The sequence below is a fragment of the Cinclus cinclus genome, chromosome 25 (genome assembly GCF_963662255.1).
Source record: "Cinclus cinclus chromosome 25, bCinCin1.1, whole genome shotgun sequence".
Lineage (NCBI taxonomy): Eukaryota > Metazoa > Chordata > Aves > Passeriformes > Cinclidae > Cinclus > Cinclus cinclus.
In genome coordinates, this window is record NC_085070.1 from 171,957 (window position 1) to 182,193 (window position 10,237).

Here is a 10,237-nt window from a genome sequence, read left to right on the forward strand (position 1 = left end):
AACAATTCATCCCGTGCCTTTTTAGGCCCATTGGTGTCACAAGGGATCATTAGATTGTTAGCCTGCATTGGGTCACAATGGTTCCTTGCTTCTCTTAACCTCTGTGGTGTCACAATGCATCCCATGCCCTTTTAGGCCACTTGATGTCACAATGAATCATTTGATTTTTGGCCTCCATGGTGCCATAATTGTACCAGGTTTTACTTAGGCCCCATGCTTTCACAATTCATCCCTGGCCCTATTGCAACCCCTGGTGTCAAAATGGATGATTAGATTGTTAGCCTGCATTGGGGCACAATGGATCCTTGCTTCTCTTAACCCCTGTGGTGTCACAATGCATCCCATGCCATTTTAGGCCACTTCATGTCACAATGAATCATTTGATTCTTGGCCTCCATGGTGACATAATAGATCCTGATTTCTATTGGTCCCCGTGCTGTAACAATCCATCCTTGGCCATTTTACGCCCCCTGGTGTCAAATGGGATCCTGGGATTATTAGCCCCCATTGGGTCACAATGGATTCTTGCTTCTCTTAACCCCTGTGGTGTCACAATGCATCCCATGCCCTTTTAGGCCACTTGATGTCACAATGAATCATTTGATTCTTGGCCTCCATGGTCACATAATAAATCCTTGTTTCTAGTGGTCCCCGTGCTGTAACAATCCATCCTTGGCCATTTTAGTCCCCCTGGTGTCACAAGGGATCATTAGATTGTTAGCCTGCATTGGGTCACAATGGTTCCTTGCTTCTCTTAGCCCCTGTGGTGTCACAATGCATCCCATATCCTTTTTGACCACTTGTTGTTACAATGAATCATTTGAGTCTTGGCCTCTATTGTGTCATAATATTTCCATGTTTTTATTGGGCCCCATGGTGTCACAATTCATCCCTGGCCCTTTTACCCCCCCTGGTGTCAAATAGGATCCTGGGATTATTAGCCTCCATTGGGTCACAATGGATCCTTGCTTGTCTTAACCCCTGTGCTGTCACAATTCATCCCATGCCCTTTTAGGCCACTTCATGTCACAATGAATCATTTGATTCTTGGCCTCCATGGTGACATAATAGATCCTTGCTTCTATTGGTCCCCGTGCTGTAACAATCCATCCCTGGCCATTTTAGGCCCCCTGGTGTCACAAGGGATCATTAGATTGTTAGCCTGCATTGGGTCACAATGTTTCCTTGCTTCTCTTAGCCCCTGTGGTGTCACAATGCATCCCATGCCCTTTTAGGCCACTTGGTGTTACAATGAACCATTTGATTCTTGGCCTTCATGGTGTCATAATGGTTCCGTGCGTCTATAGGTCCCCATGCTGTCACAGTTCATCCGTGGCCCTTTTGCGCCCCCTGGTGTCAAAAGGGATTCTAAGATTATTAGCCTGCCTTGGGTCACAATGGTTCCTTGCTTCTCTTAACCCCTGTTGTGTCACAATGCATCCCATGCCCTTTTAGGCCACATGATGTCACAATGAATTATTTGATTTTTGGCCTACATGGTGGCATAATTGTACCAGGTTTTAATTGGGCCCCATGCTTTCACAATACATCCCTGGCCCTTTTAGGCCCATTGGTGTCACAAGGGATCATTAGATTGTTAGCCTGCATTGGGTCACAATGGTTCCTTGCTTCTCTTAACCTCTGTGGTGTCACAATGCATCCCATGACATTTTAGGCCACTTGATGTCACAATGAATCATTTGATTCTTGGCCTCCATGGTGTCATAATGATTCCTTGTTTCTATTGGGACCCATGCTGTCACAATTCATCCCTGGCCCTTTTACGCCCCCTGGTGTCAAATGGGATCCTGGGATTATTAGCCTCCATTGGGTCACAATGGATCCTTGCTTCTCTTACCCCTGTGGTGTCACAATGCATCCCATGCCCTTTTAGGCCACTTGATGTCACAATGAATCATTTGATTCTTGGCCTACATGGTGGCATAATTGTACCAGGTTTTACTTGGGCCCCGTGCTGTAACAATTCATCCCTGCCCCTTTTAGGCCCATTGGGGTGTCACAAGGGATCATTAGATTGTTAGCCTGCATTGGGTCACAATGGTTCCTTGCTTCTCTTAACCTCTGTGGTGTCACAATGCACCCCATGCCCTTTTAGGCCACTTGATGTCACAATGAATTATTTGATTCTTGGCCTCAATGGTGGCATAATAGATCCTTGCTTCCATTGGTCCCCGTGCTGTAACAATTCATCCCGTGCCCTTTTAGGCCCATTGGTGTCACAAGGGATCATTAGATTGTTAGCCTGCATTGGGTCACAATGGTTCCTTGCTTCTCTTAACCTCTGTGGTGTCACAATGCATGCCATGCCCTTTTAGGCCACTTGATGTCACAATGAATCATTTGATTCTTGGCCTCCATGGTGTCATAATGGTTCCTTGTTTCTATTGGGCCCCATGCTGTAACAATCCATCCCTGGCCCTTTTTATACCCCCTGGTGCCACAAGGGATCATTAGATTGTTAGCCTGCATTGGGTCACAATGTTTCCTTGCTTCTCTTAGCCCCTGTGGTGTCACAATGCATCCCATGCCCTTTTAGGCCACTTGATGTCACAATGAATCATTTGATTTTTGGCCTCCATGGTGCCATAATTGTACCAGGTTTTACTTAGGCCCCATGCTTTCACAATTCATCCCTGGCCCTATTGCAACCCCTGGTGTCAAAATGGATGATTAGATTGTTAGCCTGCATTGGGGCACAATGGATCCTTGCTTCTCTTAACCCCTGTGGTGTCACAATGCATCCCATGCCATTTTAGGCCACTTCATGTCACAATGAATCATTTGATTCTTGGCCTCCATGGTGACATAATAGATCCTGATTTCTATTGGTCCCCGTGCTGTAACAATCCATCCTTGGCCATTTTACGCCCCCTGGTGTCAAATGGGATCCTGGGATTATTAGCCCCCATTGGGTCACAATGGATTCTTGCTTCTCTTAACCCCTGTGGTGTCACAATGCATCCCATGCCCTTTTAGGCCACTTGATGTCACAATGAATCATTTGATTCTTGGCCTCCATGGTCACATAATAAATCCTTGTTTCTAGTGGTCCCCGTGCTGTAACAATCCATCCTTGGCCATTTTAGTCCCCCTGGTGTCACAAGGGATCATTAGATTGTTAGCCTGCATTGGGTCACAATGGTTCCTTGCTTCTCTTAGCCCCTGTGGTGTCACAATGCATCCCATATCCTTTTTGACCACTTGTTGTTACAATGAATCATTTGAGTCTTGGCCTCTATTGTGTCATAATATTTCCATGTTTTTATTGGGCCCCATGGTGTCACAATTCATCCCTGGCCCTTTTACCCCCCCTGGTGTCAAATAGGATCCTGGGATTATTAGCCTCCATTGGGTCACAATGGATCCTTGCTTGTCTTAACCCCTGTGCTGTCACAATTCATCCCATGCCCTTTTAGGCCACTTCATGTCACAATGAATCATTTGATTCTTGGCCTCCATGGTGACATAATAGATCCTTGCTTCTATTGGTCCCCGTGCTGTAACAATCCATCCCTGGCCATTTTAGGCCCCCTGGTGTCACAAGGGATCATTAGATTGTTAGCCTGCATTGGGTCACAATGTTTCCTTGCTTCTCTTAGCCCCTGTGGTGTCACAATGCATCCCATGCCCTTTTAGGCCACTTGGTGTTACAATGAACCATTTGATTCTTGGCCTTCATGGTGTCATAATGGTTCCGTGCGTCTATAGGTCCCCATGCTGTCACAGTTCATCCGTGGCCCTTTTGCGCCCCCTGGTGTCAAAAGGGATTCTAAGATTATTAGCCTGCCTTGGGTCACAATGGTTCCTTGCTTCTCTTAACCCCTGTTGTGTCACAATGCATCCCATGCCCTTTTAGGCCACATGATGTCACAATGAATTATTTGATTTTTGGCCTACATGGTGGCATAATTGTACCAGGTTTTAATTGGGCCCCATGCTTTCACAATACATCCCTGGCCCTTTTAGGCCCATTGGTGTCACAAGGGATCATTAGATTGTTAGCCTGCATTGGGTCACAATGGTTCCTTGCTTCTCTTAACCTCTGTGGTGTCACAATGCATCCCATGACATTTTAGGCCACTTGATGTCACAATGAATCATTTGATTCTTGGCCTCCATGGTGTCATAATGATTCCTTGTTTCTATTGGGACCCATGCTGTCACAATTCATCCCTGGCCCTTTTACGCCCCCTGGTGTCAAATGGGATCCTGGGATTATTAGCCTCCATTGGGTCACAATGGATCCTTGCTTCTCTTACCCCTGTGGTGTCACAATGCATCCCATGCCCTTTTAGGCCACTTGATGTCACAATGAATCATTTGATTCTTGGCCTACATGGTGGCATAATTGTACCAGGTTTTACTTGGGCCCCGTGCTGTAACAATTCATCCCTGCCCCTTTTAGGCCCATTGGGGTCGCAAGGGATCATTAGATTGTTAGCCTGCATTGGGTCACAATGGTTCCTTGCTTCTCTTAACCTCTGGGGTGTCACAATGCACCCCATGCCCTTTTAGGCCACTTGATGTCACAATGAATTATTTGATTCTTGGCCTCAATGGTGGCATAATAGATCCTTGCTTCCATTGGTCCCCGTGCTGTAACAATTCATCCCGTGCCCTTTTAGGCCCATTGGTGTCACAAGGGATCATTAGATTGTTAGCCTGCATTGGGTCACAATGGTTCCTTGCTTCTCTTAACCTCTGTGGTGTCACAATGCATGCCATGCCCTTTTAGGCCACTTGATGTCACAATGAATCATTTGATTCTTGGCCTCCATGGTGTCATAATGGTTCCTTGTTTCTATTGGGCTCCATGCTGTCACAATTCATCCCTGGCCCTTTTACGCCCCCTGGTGTCAAATGGGATCCTGAGATTATTAGCCTCCATTGGGTCACAATGGATCCTTGCTTCGCTTAACCCCTGTGCTGTCACAATGCATCCCATGCCCTTTTAGGCCACTTGATGTCACAATGAATCATTTGATTCTTGGCCTCCATGGTGGCATAATAGATCCTTGCTTGTATTTGTCCCCGTGCGGTAACAATTCATCCCTGGCCCTTTTTATAGCCCCTGGTGCCACAAGGGATCATTAGATTGTTAGCCTCCATTGGGTCACAATGGATCCTTGCGTCTCTTAACCTCTGTGGTGTCATAATGCATCCCATGCCCTTTTAGGCCACTTGATGTCACAATGAATCATTTGATTCTTGGCCTCGAAGGTGGCGTAATTGTACCAGGTTTTAATTGAGCCCCATGCTTTCACAATATATCCCTGCCACTTTTAGGCCCGTTGGTGTCAAAAGGGATCATTAGATTGTTAGCCTGCATTGGGTCACAATGGATCCTTGCTTCTCTTAACCCCTGTGCTGTCACAATGCATCCCATGCACTTTTAGGCCACATGATGTCACAATGAATCATTTGATTCTTGGCCTCCACGGTGGCATAATAGATCCTTGCTTCTATTGGTCCCCGTGCTGTAACAATTGATCCCTGGCCCTTTTAGGCCCATTGTTGTCACAAGGGATCATTAGATTGTTAGCCTGCATTGGGTCACAATGGTTCCTTGCTTCTCTTAACCTCTGTGGTGTCACAATGCATCCCATGCCCTTTTAGGCCACTTGATGTCGCAATGAACCATTTGATTCTTAGCCTTCATGGTGTCATAATGGTTCCTTGCTTCTATAGGTCCCCATGCTGTCAGAGTTCATCCGTGGTCCTTTTGCGCCCTCTGGTGTCAAAAGGGATTCTTAGTTTGTTAGCATGCATTGGGTCACAACGGTTCCTTGCTTCTCTGAACCCCTGTGGTGTCACAATGCATCCCATGCCATTTTAGGCCACTTGATGTCACAATGAATCATTTGATTCTTGGCCTCCATGGTGGCATAATAGATCCTTGCTTCTATTGGTCCCCATGCTTTCACAATTCATCCCTGGCCCTTTTAGGCCCATTGGTGTCACAAGGGATCATTAGATTGTTAGCCTGCATTGGGTCACAATGGTTCCTTGTTTCTCTTAGCCCCTGTGGTGTCACAATGCATACCATGCCATTTTAGGCCACTTGATGTCACAATGAATCATTTGATTCTTGGCCTCCATGGTGTCATAATGGTTCCTTGTTTCTATTGGGCCCCATGCTGTCACAATTCATCCCTGGCCCTTTTACAACCCCTGGTGTCAAATGGGATCCTGGGATTATTAGCCTCCATAGGGTCACAATGGATCCTTGCTTCTCTTAACCCATGTGGTGTCACAATGCATCCCATGACCTTTTAGGATACTCGGTCTTACAATGAATCATTTGATCCTTGGCATCCATGGTGACATAATAAATCCTTGCTTCTATTGGTCCCCGTGCTGTAACAGTTCATCCCTGGCCCTTTTTATACCCCCTGGTGCCACAAGGGATCATTAGATTGTTAGCCTGCATTGGGTCACAATGGATCATTGCTTCTCTTAACCCCTGTGGTGTCACAATGCATCCCATGCCCTTTTAGGCCACTTGATGTCACAATGAATCATTTGATTCTTGGCCTCCACGGTGTCATGATATTTCCATGTTTTTATTGTGCCCCATGCTTTCACAATTCATCCCTGGCCCTATTACAACCCCTGGTGTCACAATGGATCATTAGATTGTTAGCTTGCATTGGGTCACAATGGTTCCTTGCTTCTCTTAACCTCTGTGGTGTCACAATGCATTCCAAGCCCTTTTAGGCCACTTGGTCTTACAATGAACCATTTGATTCTTGGCCTCCATGGTGTCATAATGGTTCCTTGCTTCTATAGGTCCCCATGCTGTCAGAGTTCATCCGTGGTCCTTTTGCGCCCCCTTGTGTCAAAAGGGATTCTTAGATTGTTAGCCTGCCTTGGGTCACAATGGTTCCTTGCTTCTCTTAACCCCTGTGGTGTCACAATGCATCCCATGCCCTTTTAGGCCACTTGATGTCACAATGAATCATTTCATTTTTGGCCTTCATGGTGGCATAATTGTATCATGTTTTAATTAGGCCCCATGATTTCACAATTCATTCCTGGCCTTTTTACGCCCCCTGGGGTCACATGGGATTCTTAGATTGTTAGCCTGCATTGGGTCACAATGGATCCTTGCTTCTCTTAACCTCTGTGGTGTCACAATGCATTCCTTGCCATTTTAGGCCACTTGATGTCACAATGAATCATTTGATTCTTGACCTCCATGGTGTCATAATGGTTCCTTGTTTCTATTGGGACCCATGCTGTCACAATTCATCCCTGGCACTTTTAGGCCCATTGGTGTCACAAGGGATCATTACATTGTTAGCCTGCATTGGGTCACAATGGTTCCTTGCTTCTCTTAACCCCTGTGCTGACACAATGCATCCCATGCCCTTTTAGGCCACTTGGTGTTACAATGAATTATTTGATTCATGGCCTCTATGGTGTCATAATATTTCCATATTTTTATTGTGCCCCATGCTTTCACAATTCATCCCTGGCCCTATTACAACCCCTGGTGTCACAATGGATCATTAGATTGTTAGCCTGCATTGGGTCACAATGGTTCCTTGCTTCTCTTAACCCCTGTGGTGTCACAATGCATTCCAAGCCCTTTTAGGCCACTTGGTCTTACAATGAACCATTTGATTCTTGGCCTTCTTGGTGTCATAATGGTTCCTCGCTTCTATAGGTCCCCATGCTCTCAGAGTTCATCCGTGGTCCTTTTCCGCCCCCTGGTGTCAAAAGGGATTCTTAGATTGTTAGCCTGCATTGGGTCACAATGGATCATTGCTTCTCTTAACTCCTGTGGTGTCACAATGCATCCCATGCCCTTTTAGGCCACTTGATGTCACAATGAATCATTTGATTCTTGGCCTCCATGGTGGCATAATTCTACCAGGTTTTAATTGGGCCCCATGCTTGCACAATTCATCACTGGCCCTTTTAGGCCCATTGGTGTCAAAAGGGATTCTTAGATTGTTAGCCTGCATTGGGTCACAGTGGATCCTTGCTTCTCCTAACTCCTGTGCTGTCACAATGCATCCCATGCCCTTTTAGGCCACTTGATGTCACAATGAATCATTTGATTCTTGGCCTCCATGGTGGCATAATTGTACCAGGTTTTAATTGGGCCCCATGCTTGCACAATTCATAACTGGCCCTTTTAGGCCCATTGGTGTCACAAGGGATCATTAGATTGTTAGCCTGCATTGGGTCACAATGGTTCCTTGCTTCTCTTAACCTCTGGGGTGTCACAATGCACCCCATGCCCTTTTAGGCCACTTGATGTCACAATGAATTATTTGATTCTTGGCCTGCATGGTGGCATAATAGATCCTTGCTTCTATTGGTCCCCGTGCTGTAACAATTCATCCCTGCCCCTTTTAGGCCCATTGGTGTCACAAGGGATCATTAGATTGTTAGCCTGCATTGGGTCACAATGGTTCCTTGCTTCTCTTAACCTCTGTGGTGTCACAAAGCATTCCATGCAATTTTAGGCCACTTCATGTCACAATGAATCATTTGATTCTTGGCCTCCATGGTGTCATAATGGTTCCTTGTTTCTATTGGGCCCCATGCTGTCACAATTCATCCCTGGCCCTTTTACGCCCCCTGGTGTCAAATGGGATCCTGGGATTATTAGCCTCCACTGCGTCACAATGGTTCCTTGCTTCTCTTAACCTCTGTGCTGTCACAATGCATTCCAAGCCCTTTTAGGCCACTTGGTCTTACAATGAACCATTTGATTCTTGGCCTTCATGGTGGCATAATGGTTCCTTGATTCTATAGGTCCCCGTGCTGTAACAATCCATCCCTGGCCATTTTAGGCCCATTGGTGTCACAAGGGATCATTAGATTGTTAGCCTGCATTCGGTCACAATGGTTCCTTGCTTCTCTTAACCCCTGTGGTGTCACAATGCATCCCATGCCCTTTTAGGCCACTTGATGTCACAATGAATTATTTGATTCTTGGACTCCATGGTGGCATAATAGATCCTTGCTTCTATTGGTCCCCGTGCTGTAACAATTCATCCCTGCCCCTTTTAGGCCCATTGGTGTCACAAGGGATCATTAGATTGTTAGCCTCCATTGGGTCACAATGGTTCCTTGCTTCTCTTAACCTCTGTGGTGTCACAATGCATCCCATGCCCTTTTAGGCCACTTGATGTCACAATGAATCATTTGATTCTTGGCCTCCATGGTGTCATAATGGTTCCTTGTTTCTATTGGGCCCCATGCTGTCACAATTCATCCCTGGCCCTTTTACGCCCCCTGGTGTCAAATGGGATCCTGGGATTATTAGCCCCCATTGGGTCACAATGGATTCTTGCTTCTCTTAACCTCTGTGGTGTCACAATGCATCCCATGCCCTTTTAGGCCACTTGATGTCACAATGAATCATTTGGTTCTTGGCCTCCATGGTGGGGTAATTGTACCCGGTTTTAATTGGGCCCCATGCTTTCACAATACATCCCTGCCCCTTTTAGGCCCATTGGTGTCAAAAGGGATCATTAGATTGTTAGCCTCCATTGGGTCACAATGGATCTTTGCTTCTCTTAACCCCTGTGCTGTCACAATGCATCCCATGCCCTTTTAGGCCACATGATGTCACAATGAATCATTTGATTCTTGGCCTCCACGGTGGCATAATAGATCCTTGCTTCTATTGGTCCCCGTGCTGTAACAATCCATCCCTGGCCCTTTTTATACCCCCTGGTGCCACAAAGGATCATTAGATTGTTAGCCTGCATTGGGTCACAATGGTTCCTTGCTTCTCTTAACCTCTGAGGTGTCACAATGCATTCCAAGCCCTTTTAGGCCACTTGGTCTTACAATGAACCATTTGATTCTTGGCCTTCATGGTGTCATAATGGTTCCTTGCTTCTATAGGTCCCCATGCTGTCAAGGTTCATCCGTGGTCCTTTTGCGCCCCCTGTTGTCAAAAGGGATTCTTAGATTGTTAGCCTGCATTGGGTCACAGTGGATCCTTGCTTCTCCTAACTCCTGTGCTGTCACAATGCATCCCATGCCCTTTTAGGCCACTTGATGTCACAATGAATCATTTGATTCTTGGCCTCCATGGTGGCATAATTGTAACAGGTTTTACTTGGGCCCCATGCTTTCACAAAACATCCCTGCCCCTTTTAGGCCCATTGGTGTCAAAAGGGATCATTAGATTGTTAGCCTCCATTGGATCACAATGGATCCTTGCTTCTCTTAACTCCTGTGCTGTCAC